The 14,262-nt window shown below is 42.9% G+C and overlaps 1 protein-coding gene across 2 annotated transcripts in view; it reads right to left on the bottom strand.

Annotated features, from left to right (window-relative positions):
• LOC122564039 (membrane-associated phosphatidylinositol transfer protein 3) overlaps nucleotides 1-14,262 on the bottom strand; it is a 440,972-nt gene that overhangs the window by 257,310 nt on the left and 169,400 nt on the right. The window lies entirely within an intron of this gene.

Raw genomic sequence — 14,262 nt, forward strand, 5'->3', positions numbered from 1 at the left:
ATACAGTGGCTCAGTGGTTAGCACTGCTGCCTCACAGCACCAGGGACCTGGATTTGATTCCAGCCTCGGCATCTGTCTGTGTGAAGTTTGCACATTCTCCCTGCGTCTATGTGGGTTCCCTCCCACAGTCCAAAAATGTGCAGGTTAGGTGGACTGGCCATGCTAAATTGCCCATAGTGTCCAGGGATGTGCAGGCTAGGTGGATTAGCCATGGGAAATACAGGGATAGGGTGGGATGCTCTCCGGAGGGTTTGTGCGGACTCGATGGGCCGAATGGCCTGCTTCCACACTGTTGGGGTTCTAATGTTCCTTTTTTTTTAGAAGTATGGCATGATGGATATTCATATCACCATCCCCCTCATGGCGAAACTTATAGTTTTGTCTCTGTGCCCATATCAATATAATGATTATGTAACTCACTGCAATGTGTTTAAATTAGAATGCCAGGCATCAATTAATTCATAGGAATGAGAAAAGCAAAATCAAACTAAGTTCAACGCTGACTAATGTTGGTAAGATTGAAAGGTGCAGAACTTTGTAACTCAAGAGTGGATTTATAGATCTTTATCAACTTCCATGGGCAAGGCCCACAAAGGGTGTGGGTTATGACTACATTTATTGGATATATAGAAGTCAATTTCAACATGCAACAAATGGTGATCATTTTCTTCATTTGCCATTGAAATAGTACTTGGCAATTTCATTTGTATATTAAATGTACTATGTCTTAAATGTATCCAGTTGGCATTTTGAGCTTCTGAAACTTTTCAAACATTGGTGCATTGTTGACTTAGTCAATGACTATTAATTTGATTCATCTCTGTCAAAGGTCTACTCATCTTGGATGTCGGTTTGCTCGCTGAGCCGGAAGGTTCATTTCCAGACGTTTCGTTACCCTACTAGGTAACATCTTCAGTGGGCCTCAGGTGAAGCAATGCTGAAAATTCCTGCTTTCTATTTATATATATATATATATATATATATATATGTTTATAACCCAAACATACAAACAGAAAGCAGGAATTTTCAGCATTGCTTTGCCTGAGGACAACTGAAGATGTTACCTAGTAGGGGAATGAAACGTTTAGAAATGAACCTTCCAGCTCAGTGAGCAAACCTACATCCAAAACCTCAACCTGAGCTACAAATCTTCTCAAAACTCGCTAAGGTCTACTCATTTTTTCAAAGTTATATTTCCAACATTTTGTCTGCTCGAGACCACAGAATTTGACTTGAGTAGTCTTTACCTCAGGATCAATGATAAATCTATGAGCAAGCTAAGTACAGATGAATGCATTAATCAGCTCAAAGACTTTTGTTCAAAACAGGAACTTACTTACCACAAACACCATATAACATATCAAGATGAGACTGTTTTATTCAATATTCAAATTTTGTATATGACTGTGAAATATTAGATATATTTCACACAGATATATCCATTTATACAAGGAATCTATGTTGATTTTAGTCCTTTCTGAGATGCTAGATATATTAACATGTGCTTCTCCAACAACAGCATAACTGGTCCTACCTTAAATGCACCAGCAGCTGATATTCACATGATATATTTTGCCTATTCACATAGAAAACAAAGTCAGTGGGAGCAAGAATTGGATTCAGGCTTTGAATTAGCCTGATTTTCTTGCTCATAAATCTTGCTCAGATTTATCACCAATATATGCTCTCCATTAACAGCATATTATATAAGGTATCTGTTACTGATCATTGCTCGATTAACTAGATAGCATAAACTGAAAAGGTTTCCAAACAATTCAGAACAAATCATCTCAATGGTTGAGAATTTTGTTTGTAGCACCTGACATTGAGAAAATGGTTCCTGAGCAAGGAATGGGAATGACAAGGGGAATGCTCCATTTATATTGGTGTCTTGCTCATTTACTCAAAGATAGAGAAACATTTTAGCTGACTCTCAGAGCTAGGCGCATGTATCTTCCTCCAATTAGACTGTCTAGAGGGCAACTATGCACCCCCCCCCCCCTCCCACAACCACAGAAGTCAAGTCCCCAGGGGCATAAACCCCACACAGCGATAGCCAATGAGGCTGGTGGCTCTTACACTCAGCAGTGCCACCTTGGAAACCGTGGCCACTACCAGAAGGATAACCCAAATCACAGGAACAAGATGTCAATTAAGGGCTTTTTTGGGGGGGAATTATGGGGTGAGACAGGGTGAGAAGAGAGAGTTAAGGGGAGAGATGCAGCAGGAGCTGGAAGCTAGGGCAGGGTGTTGACTCTCAAGAAGAAAATCCTGTCCTAAAAAAAAATTGTTCATCAACCTGTTGGGACATGTTTCCGTGGCCATTACATCCTGAGATGAACTCCATCCTTTTGGCCTAGATGTAGGGTTACTCCCTGTTTGCCTCAAGACTCTAACCCTCTGCCCTATCTCCAGTCCCTCAAATGCACACAAATTAGTGCAAACTGAGGAACGGCCAGCCCACCCACAGACTTACAGTCTGCCTGCCTTAGTTTGCCAATCAAGTTGAAGCTGAGACCACTGCAGCCCAGGATATGGTTCCTAAATGGTCATTTATCAACCACTTTAGGGCCTCAATTGACAGAGGAGTGGGAAGGTCAAGTTTGAGCCTTCCCATCTAGAACTTAATTTGGATGGAGGTGGAGTGGTACTAGGGCACTGGGACATCACCACACTGCCCCATTAAGTTGCCTTCCTGCCTCAGGCCTGTCTGTCACCTCTGAGACCAGAAGATTCCACCTGATAATTACTTTGTTTCTGTTCAAAATCCGGAATCTTTTCAACGTCAATGGATGCAAATTGCAAAATGGTCTAAAAACACTTTGGAAAGGTTTCACAGTGATGTGTAAAGTTTCATCACTGACATTCAAATAGATGATCTTACAATCACTTCAAACACTAAGGTAGTGCTGCAGCAGTTGGCACAAACACAGAGGCCCAAATAGGTATTAGCAATTCTCATATCAAGTCATTTTAGAAATTACCTTACACCATACCAAGAGTAAAGCCCATGCCCATCATATTGCATGACATTAGCCCAGCACAGGATAAAGCAACTCCACACAATCCAACAATCAAAATGGTTTTAAACTGTACCTAGTTGAACTGCAAGTTTGTTGTTTCTTCTGTTGACTACTGGAAGGTAAATTTGTGGACACGGAGATATTTTGAAAATTCTAACCTTGATGCCAGCTTTGCCACCTGCCTGCCCCAAAATGCAACTACCAAGTTGTGGAGATGAAGGAAGTGATTTTAAATGAAGAGACCTTGGTAAGGCATGGACTGGCACAGTTAATCAAGTTTTCTTGACAGAAATATTGACTTGCTTTTCTTTAAGCAGCAAAAATAAAGTACAGCTTGTCAGTCTAAGGTCCACTGTTGTCTATCTCTATTTGCAGTAAATTATTTGCTACTAGAGGAGTCATAGAATTCTAAAGCACAGAAACAGACCCTTCAGTCCAAATCATTCATGATGACCAGACATCCCAATCTGACCTAGTCTCATTTACCAGCATTCGGCCCAGATCCCTCTAAACCCCTCCTATTCATATACCCATTCAGATGCCTTTGAAATGTTGTAATTACACCCACCTCCACCACTTCCTCTGGCAGTTCATTCCATACACACACCATCCCCAGGATGAAAAAGTTAACCCTCGTGTCCTTTTTAAATCTTTCCCCTCTCACCTTAAACCTACATCCTCTAGTTTTGGTCTCCCCCACATTATTCATACCCCTCACGATGAAGTCAACCCTCAGCTTCTGACACTTCAGGAAAAATGGCCCCAGCCTATTCAACCTCTCCCTATAGCTCAAGCCCTCCAGCCCTGGCAACATCCTTGTAAATCTTTTCTGCATCCTCTCAACTTTAACAACATCCTTCCTATAAAACAGCAACCAGAGTTGCATGTAATATTCCAACAGTGGCCTCACCACTATCCTGTACAGCCTCAACATGACATCCCAACTCTTTTCCTCAATGCACTGACCAATGAAGGCAAGCAAGTTCAAAACGTAATTTGTGATTTTAAAGTGAACAGCTTAGATTAGATTCCCTACGGTGTGGAAACAGGCTCTTTGGCCCAACCAGTCCACACTGACCCTCTGAAGAGCAACCCACCCAGACCCATTCCCCTCTGACTAATGTACCTAACACTATGGACAATTTAGAATGGCCAATTCACCTGACTTGCACATCTTTGGACTGTGGGAGGAAACCAGAGCACCCAGAGGAAACCCACGCAGACACCGGGAGAATGTGCAAACTCCACACAGACAGTTACTCAAGGCTGGAATCAAACCTGGGACCCTGGTGCTGTGAGGCAGCAGTGCTAACCACTGAGCCACCGTGCTGCTCTTATTCTAGTCTGTCTAAAATACCTAAGGGGCAACTTTTTCATGCAGAGGATGGTAGGTGTATGGAATGAGCTGCCAGAGGGAGTGGTGGAGGCTGGTACAATTGCAACATTTAAAAGCATTTGGGTGGGTGTATGAATAGGAAGGGTTTGGAGAGATATGGGCTGGGTGCTGGCAGGTGGAACATCTGGTTGGCATGGACGGATTTGACCGAAGGATTTGTTTCCGTGCTGTACATCTCTATGACTCTATGGCAATTTTACAAAAAAAAGCTCAGCTACATCTTGACCATACGAAGGACTTACAGAAGTTAGGTAGCACCTTACTGATAATGTTAACCCATCCAGGATAGAGAAAATGGGATCAACAGCTAATTCTGTCCATGGGTCTTACTGACATCTCTCCACAGCTTCCACTCTTCACCTGCTCTTCCGGGCAATTGAGAGGGACAATTATTGAATGAGAACAGGAAGCTTCTGTAAATATGCAAAACAAATCTTTGGAGCTGCTCTGTTGTTATTTTATCCAGAAGTCTGCCTGGGGATTGTGGCTAATGTAGCACAAAAAAAATTCAGAGTTAGAAGTGACCCCAAAAGGGTATGCATTTTTCTCTCATTTAAAGCTTAAGAGCACCAAGATTGTTAGATGTGATTCACAAGGCACTGCAAGAAAAAATTGTATTCAGGCTTCTAATAGACACAATGAAGTAAGTGGAGATCTTTCGTTTCTAGGATCGCTATCTCTCACTTTTTGGTCCATAAAATTTCCTAAGTTTTTTTTCAAAATTACAGTCAGTTTATTACATAGATTCAGAGCTATATAATTGCATAGCTTGTAAATAATAATCAATCTCGATTTAACTTGGACAACATGGTAACTCCCCATGGCAAAAGGCAGCAAAGAGTTAAATGATCTCTGTCGTAATTAACTATAGCTAGAAATTAACTGCTGCCACATTAACTACTCAAGTGACAAATAAGGGCACAGTTTTCAATTGACTTGAGACTTAATTTAAGTTGTCTACCATGCAAAACCAATAACAAGGTAACAACAGCAACAACTTGTGTTTAAATAATTGTGTTACAATAATAAAACATCACAAGACATTTCACCTGGGAGTTACAAAGCAAAATTTGACACTGATTCATATAGGGTAATATGAGGGCAGACGATCAAATGCTTGATAACATGAAAGGTTTAAGGGAGGAAAGAGAGATAGAGAGATGCAGAGGCTTTGGATGCGATTTGTAGAGTTTACGAGCAGGCAGCTTATGCCACCAGACAGAAACAGAAGAACATTTACAATCGACCACTCCTTTCAATGTTTTTCCTATTCCATGTGATGATATACTTGGGTGCCCAAATTACTCCCCTGACATTTGCCATGTGTAGAATTACAAAGCACAACTCCATACCTCACTAAGGCATGAGAAATTGGAAAATGAATGTCCTATTGTTAAAAATCTGACATTTTCCACATTTCTGAAGAAAATATTTAGCATCTTGTGGCAGCTTTCACAACACTGCTGTGATTGGCATAACCAGACTGTATCGAAAATGTTCAGGGACCTGCCTTTAGAAAGTTCGGGGCAGGTGTACTGAAAAAGGAAGTAAAAGACATAAAGACAGACTGTGAAGAGTGATTAGATTAGATTACATTACATTACAGTGTGGAAACAGGCCCTTCGGCCCAACAAGTCCACACCGCCCCGCCGAAGCGCAACCCACCCATACCCCTACATTTACCCCTTACCTAACACTACGGGCAATTTAGCATGGCCAATTCACCTGACCTGCACATCTTTGGACTGTGGGAGGAAACCGGAGCACCTGGAGGAAACCCACGCAGACACGGGGTGAATGTGCCAACTCCACACAGTCAGTCGCCTGAGGCGGGAATTGAACCCAGGTCTCTGGCGCTGTGAGGCAGCAGTGCTAACCACTGTGCCACCGTGCCGCCCACGATGAGCAGCTAATGTAAAACAGAATATAACAGTCTTGAATAGACAAAGAAATTATACAAGGTTCATGTCAACTGGCATATTATGTCCAATTCCAGGCACCATTGTTTGAAAAGAAAGGCAATGCATTAAGAGAGGCTACAGAAAAGATTTCCAAGAATAGTTCCAAGAACGAGACACCTCAGCTCCACCCACTGATTAATGAAGTCCTCCTTCCAGGAAAGTGAAAGGAGTTTGAACATGTTCAAAATGATGAGGGATTTAGATAGAGCAGAGAGGAACTCCTCCCATTGATAGAAGGCTGGAGAACCAGAGAAAATGAATTAAAGTGACCAATGGCAAGTTGAGGAAAAGCTATTTTAAACAAGGAGCTTTCAAAGTGGGATTGGACAAGTACCTGAAGACAAAGGCTTTGCAGTGCCATTGGAGAAGGCTGGGTTCATATAAAGGGCCAGGCTGAGTTGTCCCTGCAGAGGGCTGGCAGAAATATTACAGGCCAAATAGTCTCCTTCTGTATTCGCCTTCAGCCCTGTACATCAATTCTATGATTCCAACTGCCTTATTTAAAAAAGTTGCATTGAAAATTAATGAACAAGTGAAAATTCCATTAACATTTAACATCTCTGCATGCTCATTTTGCAGTCACGCTTTCTCCAATCACTCTTCTTTTAACTAATTAACCAGCATCCGATTGGTCTGGACATTATGATGGTGCCTTGTGTTCTGATGAAAAAGGAAGATGCCAATTACTATTTTTTATTTACCATGGAGACAAAATGCTTTCAAAAAAATATGTTTGGAAGCATTTCCTAATATTATAGATAAATGAATGTAAAAAAGTATAAACATTTTATTTACAACTGAAGTTTATTAAATTAATTATGATTGTTACATTTAACCACCATTAGTAGCAGCCGAGTAAGGGGAACTGAAGACAGTATGAACAGTTAGTAGCAGAGTGTTTAAAGTTAATCATTTTTCTATTCTTTCTCTATATATTTTGGTTAGTATTTAGTTTTTTTTTTCCTTGCTGGAATGAGTGAAGAAGCTGTATATGAATTGAAAATACTGCATCAAAAACAAATTCTATTTTCTTTATTCTTTCGTAGGATGTGGGCACTGCTGGATTGTCCATGAGCTGAGTGACTTGCAAGGCCATTTCAGAGAGCAGTGAAAAGCCAACTTGTAGGACCAGGAGTCAGATGTTGGCCAGACTGGGTAAGGACAGCAAAGTACTTTACCTGGACGACATTAGAGAACAAGATGGAGTTTTCCAAAAATCATTGCTGGTAATCATAGTCACAATTATTGAGACTAGCATTATATTCCAGATTTATTAACCGAATTTAAATTCTATCAGCCACCTAGTCAGATTTGAATACATGTTCCCAGAGCATTAACCTGGAGTTCTGAGTCACTATTGCACAGGCGTGACAAGTATGCCCAATCGCTCCCCAGACAATTTCCATTTAGAAATCATGGCCTGAATCTCCACTAGACTAAAGCTTGATTAATATTACTGGACAAGTAGATTGAGTCTCTATAATTGAAGAATTCCCTTTAACCAAAGGGCAAGATCAGCTCCTGTCTCACTAAACAGTGGCAGCTCCTCCTGGCCAGATTCAGTCTGCGGTCTTAGGTATTCATTTCTCATTGCTCCGAGAGAATGTAAGAACGCACATCAAAGAACAGTACAAAAATAACTCCAGGTGAAATGCTGATCACAGCAAAAAAAAACAAACTGAGATTCAGAGAATCTGTTCGATAGTAAGCTACGATAGAAATGATGGAACAAATGGCCTTCTTCTTTGCCATAATGAGACAATTGAAAATCAGTAATGGGATGAAATATTTGAAATTAATGCCCAAATCCAAATTAGCCAGAGGAAAAAAAAAGTCTTTGCAACATTGACTTTTTGAACTCAACAAATCCTTGTACTAATTATATATTGCATTTGTGTTTGTGATTTTTGCTTTAAAGTACATCTAAGCTCCAGGTAGGTCTGTTCTAAAATCTGATTTTTTCAAACTGCTGACCTGTTGCATTGATTAAAGGATGAAGAAGCAATTTACAATAATGAGTCTCCAGCACAACAGGCTGCCTCGCCTACAAACCACTGACCTGTCATTTACAGCTCCAGCCTTTTACTTTTACATGAACGAACAGTGAAACAAAATCTGGCCTGTTGTTTCTTTTTGATCAAACTATTCAATAGCCAGATGGAAGGGTGTTTTTTCTCTTTATTTGCTTGCTGAGGCATAGATGTCACTGGCTGGGCCAACATTTATTGCTCGTTTCTAATTGGCCTTGAGAAGGTGGTGATGAGCTGCCACCTTGAACCATAACAATTCCAGGTTTTTGACCTATAATACTGAAGGAATGGCAATACATTTCCAAGTCAGGATGGTGAGTGGCTTGGAGGGGAAATTTTGATGCCATTTTGTCCTTTTAGATGGATGTGATCATGGGTTTGGAAGGCACTGTCTAAAGGATCTTTGGTGAATTTCTGCAGTGCAGCTTGTAGATAGTAGACACTGCTGCAACTGAGCATCAGTGGTGGAGGGTCCTGAATGTTTGTAGATGTGGTGACAATCAAGCGGGCTGCTTTGTCCAGAGTAATATCAAGTTTCCTGAGCATTCTTGGATCTGCATTCATCCAAACAGCTGATGTTTATTCCATCACATTCCTGACTTGTGTTTTGGAAATGATGGGACATCAGGAGATAGGGGTACAACAGTCAAGGTCTTTTTTCCCAGGGTAGGGGAGTCCAATACTACAGCACATAGGTTAAGGTGAGAGGGGAAAGATTTAAAAAGGACCTGAGGGGCAACTTGTTCACGCAAAGAGTGGTGTGTGTATGGAACGAGTTGCCAGAGGAGGTGGTGGACGCTGGTACAATTACACCATTTAAAAGGTATCTGGATAGGTAAACGAATAGAGGGATAGGGGCCAAATGCTGGCAAATGATACTAGACAAGTCTAGGATATCTGGTTATCGAGGCCGTGTTAGACCAAAGGATCGCTTTCTGTGCTATATAACCCTTTGACTCAACCAGCTCAATCAGTAGTGGTGCTGCTGGGCCATTCTTGGTGCTGGGCATTAAAACTCCCCTCAGCCAGAACACATTTTGTACCCTTGCCACCCTCAGTGCTGGTTCCAAGTGTTATCCAACGTGGAGAGGCACTGATTCATCAGTTGAGGAAGGACAATATATAGCATCAGAGTCATACGACATCAAAAAAGGGCCTTTGGCCCAGTACATCAACAGCAACCAAAGAAACACCAAAGTACAGCAATCTCATTTGTCTGCACTTGGTCCATAGTTAACTACGCCCAAGTGTTTGAAGTACTCATCCAGATGTTTCTTAAACATTGTAAGAATACTTGCCTCCACCACCATCTCAGGTAGCACATTCTATTTTTCAACCTCTGAGTGAAATAATAGTCTCAGATCTTCTCTAAAAGACTTACTCCTCATCTTAAACCTATGCGCCATGGTCTTAGACACATCTGCCATGGGGAGAAGATTCTTACAACCTACTCTGTCTATGCCTCTCATAGTTTTGTACACCTCAATCAGATCCTGCCTCGCCTCCTCTGCTCCAGGTCAAACAAGCTCAGCCTATCCAGTCTTTCCACACCATGAGACCTTTTGCCCCAGGCAACATCCTGGTGAATCTCCTCTGCACCCACTCCAGTACAATCATATCCTTTAGGTAGTGTGGCGACCAGATCTACACACAGTATTCCATCTGTGGCCGAAGCAATGTTTCATACAGGGGCAACAAGACTTCCTTGCTCCCGCATTCTACATCGTGGCTAATGAAGGCAAGCATCTTATATTCCTTCTTCACCACCCTGTCTACGTGTACTACCCATACTGACACCTTTGAGGTAATCAGCAGGAGATTTCTTTGCCCACGTTTGGTGCATGCCAGGAGACTTCATGAAGCTGGCAAAATGTTCATACAGAATGTTAATAAAACATGCTCAGCAGTCAAAAGGAACAATAACTAAAAGATTCAATTAAAGCACATTAAGTGGACAAATTCTAATTTGTAACAATTTATCAACAATTTGAGTTGTGTGAGTTTGAATTACAAACAGTGACAGGTTTTGTTGGGTTTACAATTGAGGTATTAATCAGTATCAGCTATCCATTAGGAAATTGGGAGGGATTAAGTTGCTCTCAATCCAAGTGACAGCCCATTTGCATTATGTCAGATGATGGATTTTAGATTTTATGTTACATATTAAGTTCCTATTTAAATGGCCATTCTAAAATTATTGCAAAATGTTTTTGTTTCAAAATAGCAATTACACTGCAGAAACAGCACAAATCCAAGTCCAGGCCCAATCTGTTATTAGAATGGAGTAACGTCAGACTCTCAGAGAAGGGGCTGATGTCCATAAGGATCTCCAGATCCTCTGTTGTGATTTTGCTTTTTTAGGCTAGTCTAAAAAATGTGTTTTTTATTGAATCCGATGCCCTTCAAAATGAATAAGTAATTATTTCTGAAATGATGTCAGAGTGTTTAAAAACAACTTGAACATCAAAGTAGAAAGCCCCACCTACTGACTTGAACCAGCCTTCGGGTATCCTAATTACTAAATGTTGATATACTACTCTTTGTGTGTTAGTGCCGTGGTAAGTGACATGCACTAGGAAGTACCAAATATTTCACACAAGAAATTGTTTCATTAAGTATACAGAGCGCATTGGGGTGGTGATGTATCTACACCTGGGTGGAAATAGACTTGACAAAAATAATTCGTTTTATTCAGAAACATAACAGACACAAGCAAGACCGAGAGAGCTGCGAATGCTGTAAATCAGAAACAAAAACAGAAGTTGCTGGAAAAGCTCAGCAGGTCTGGAAGCATCTGTAGAGAGAAATCAGAGTTAACGTTTCGGGTTCAATGACACTTCCTCAGAAGAAAGACTTAATTTTCAAACAGAGAACCTGAAAATTGTGGACAAATGGAGAGGTTTGGAAAACTTGTATATAAATCAATCAAGGAGAAAGTGAGGGCTGCAGATGCTGGAGATCAGAGCTGAAAATGTGTTGCTGGAAAAGCGCAGCAGGTCAGGCTGCATCCCAGGAGCAGGAGAATCGACGTTTCGGGCATGAGCCCTTCTTCAGGAATGAGGAAAGTGTGTCCAGCAGGCTAAGATAAAAGGTAGGGAGGAGGGACTTGGGGGAGGGGCGTTGGAAATGCAATAGGTGGAAGGAGGTCAAGGTGAGGGTGATAGGCCGGAGTGGGGGTGGGGGCGGAGAGGTCAGGAAGAAGATTGCAGGTTAGGAAGGCGGTGCTGAGTTCGAGGGATTTGACTGAGACAAGGTGGGGAGAGGGGAAATGAGGAAACGGAGAAATCTGAGTTCATCCCTTGTGGTTGGAGGGTTCCTAGGCGGAAGATGAGGCGTTCTTCCTCCAGCCGTCGTGTTGCTATGGTCTGGTGATGGAGGAGTCCAAGGACCTGCATGTCCTTGTTGGAGTGGGAGGGGGAGTTGAAGTGTTGAGCCACGGGGTGGTTGGGTTGGTTGGTCCGGGTGTCCCAGAGGTGTTCTCTGAAACGTTCCACAAATAGGCGGCCTGTCTCCCCAATATAGAGGAGGCCACATCGGGTGCAGCGGATGCAATAAATTATGTGTGTGGAGGTTCAGGTGAATTTGTGGCGGATATGGAAGGATCCCTTGGAGGGAAGTAAGGGGGGAGGTGTGGGCGCAAGTTTTGCATTTCTTGCGGTTGCAGGGGAAGGTGCTGGGAGTGGGGGTTGGGTTGGTGGGGGGTGTGGACCTGATGAGGGAGTCACGGAGGGAGTGGTCTTTTCGGAACGCTGATAAGGGAGGAGAGGGAAATATATCCCTGGTGGTGGGGTCCGTTTGGAGGTGGCGGAAATGATGACGGATGATACGATGTATATGGAGGTTGGTGGGGTGGTAGGTGAGGACCAGTGGGGTTCTGTCCTGGTGGCGGTTGGAGGGGCAGGGCTCAAGGGCGGAGGAGCAGGAAGTGGAGGAGATGCAGTGGAGGGCATCGTCGATCACGTATGGGGGGAAATTGCGGTCTTTGAAGAAGGAGGCCATCTGGGTTGTACGGTATTGGAACTGGTCCTCCTGGGAGCAGATGCGGCGGAGACGAAGGAATTGGGAATATTTGGAAGGTGTTTTTACGGGGGGCAGGGTGGGAGGAGGTGTAGTCTAGGTAGCTGTGGGAGTCGGTCGGTTTATAGTAAATATCCGTGTAGATTCGGTCGCCCGAGATAGAAATGGAAAGGTCTAGGAAGGGGAGGGAGGAGTCTGAGATGGTCCAGGTGAATTTGAGGTCGGGGTGGAAGGTGTTGGTAAAGTGGATGAACTGTTCAACCTCCTCGTGGGAGCACGAGGCAACGCCAATACAGTCATTGTAGCGGAGGAAAAGATGGGGGGTGGTGCCAGTGTAGCTGCGGAAGATGGATTGTTCCACATATCCTACAAAGAAGCAGGCATAACTGGGGCCCATGCGGGTGCCCATGGCTACTCCTTTGGTTTGGAGGAAGTGGGAGGATTGGAAAGACAAGTTGTTCAGGGTGAGGAGGGTGAGGACCAGTTCAGTCAGTCGAAGGAGGGTGTCAGTGGAAGGGTACTGGTGCTAGTGGATAGGTACCAAAGTGATTTTGAAATCCATTGTACACTACATTTATCTCAGGAGGGCTGTGATGTAAAGAGGTGTAAGTTGTACATAGATGGTAACCTACATTCATTTCTAGGCCATGTCTTTGGAGAGGTTACAGTGCAGATTCATTGGTTTACAGGCAGCCTGGACTAGGTTTGTAATGGCTTGCATATTGAAGACTGAGGAATGATCTAATTGAGCAATTTATTCTGATTAAAGTCTTTCAAAGGATAGATGGAGGAAACGATTTGCCTTTGCATGGTGCAGGGGCGGTGTCCAAATCAAGAGCCGCCACTGCACGAGACCGAGATAATTTGGGAAAAATGCCAAAAAGCATTTCACCTCACAATGTGTCATAGGTATCTGGAAAACTTGCCTAGAAACCTATTACTATAGGAACACTAAAATCTTTGCCTTCATTCTAACTAACTCCTTCATTAGGTCAGATGCAGTCACACAGGAACAATATCTGTTATACCTGTTAAACACGTGGGACATCTGGACTCACACAGTAGCAGTATTAGCAGAATTCAACAACATCCTCTATGTTCATCCCTCCATTAAGCTTAAAACTCAGACACATAAGGAAAGCTTCAACTTCCTAAACACTGCAGATTTAAATTGGAAAAGGCAACAGGCATATGTTAGCAAAAGATATTTTTTCAAAACAACTGCCACACACCATTAAAAAAGCACATTAATTTGTGAGGATTTCTTTACCTCAATGATTTCAAATTGCTCTGGCTTCCAGTTAGCTGTCTATTCCCGGCTTGAAAGGTTTGAACTGGCTTGGTAGCCTCACTCCTCCCGTTTTTAGCCACTGGCTTCCTCCACATCCTTTGCAGCCACTCACCACTTCAAGTAATCTCTAAACCCACCCTGGCCATGCCTGGCACGTCCAGACACCCAATATGATAATCTCACCCAGCAGACTGGCTGCTTCCCTATGACCTCACTCAGCAGACTGGGAGCTCCAAAGAGGTAAAAACAATGACTGCAGATGCTGGAAACCAGATTCTGGATCAGTGGTGCTGGAAGAGCACAGCAATTCAGGCAGCATCCGAGGACAGGCAAAATCGACGTTTCGGGCAAAAGCCCTTCATCAGGAATAAAGGCAGAGAGCCTGAAGCGTGGAGAGATAAGCTAGAGGAGGGTGGGGGTGGGGATAGAGTAGCATAGAGTACAATAGGTCAGTGGGGAAGGAGATGAAGGTGATAGGTCAGGGAGGAGAGGGTGGAAGAGCACCTTCATCTCTCCTCCCTGACCTATCACCTTCATCTCTCCT

The sequence above is a fragment of the Chiloscyllium plagiosum genome, unplaced genomic scaffold (genome assembly GCF_037043375.1).
Source record: "Chiloscyllium plagiosum isolate Xiang-an unplaced genomic scaffold, Cpla_swu_hap1 HiC_scaffold_31, whole genome shotgun sequence".
NCBI classification, from domain to species: domain Eukaryota; kingdom Metazoa; phylum Chordata; class Chondrichthyes; order Orectolobiformes; family Hemiscylliidae; genus Chiloscyllium; species Chiloscyllium plagiosum.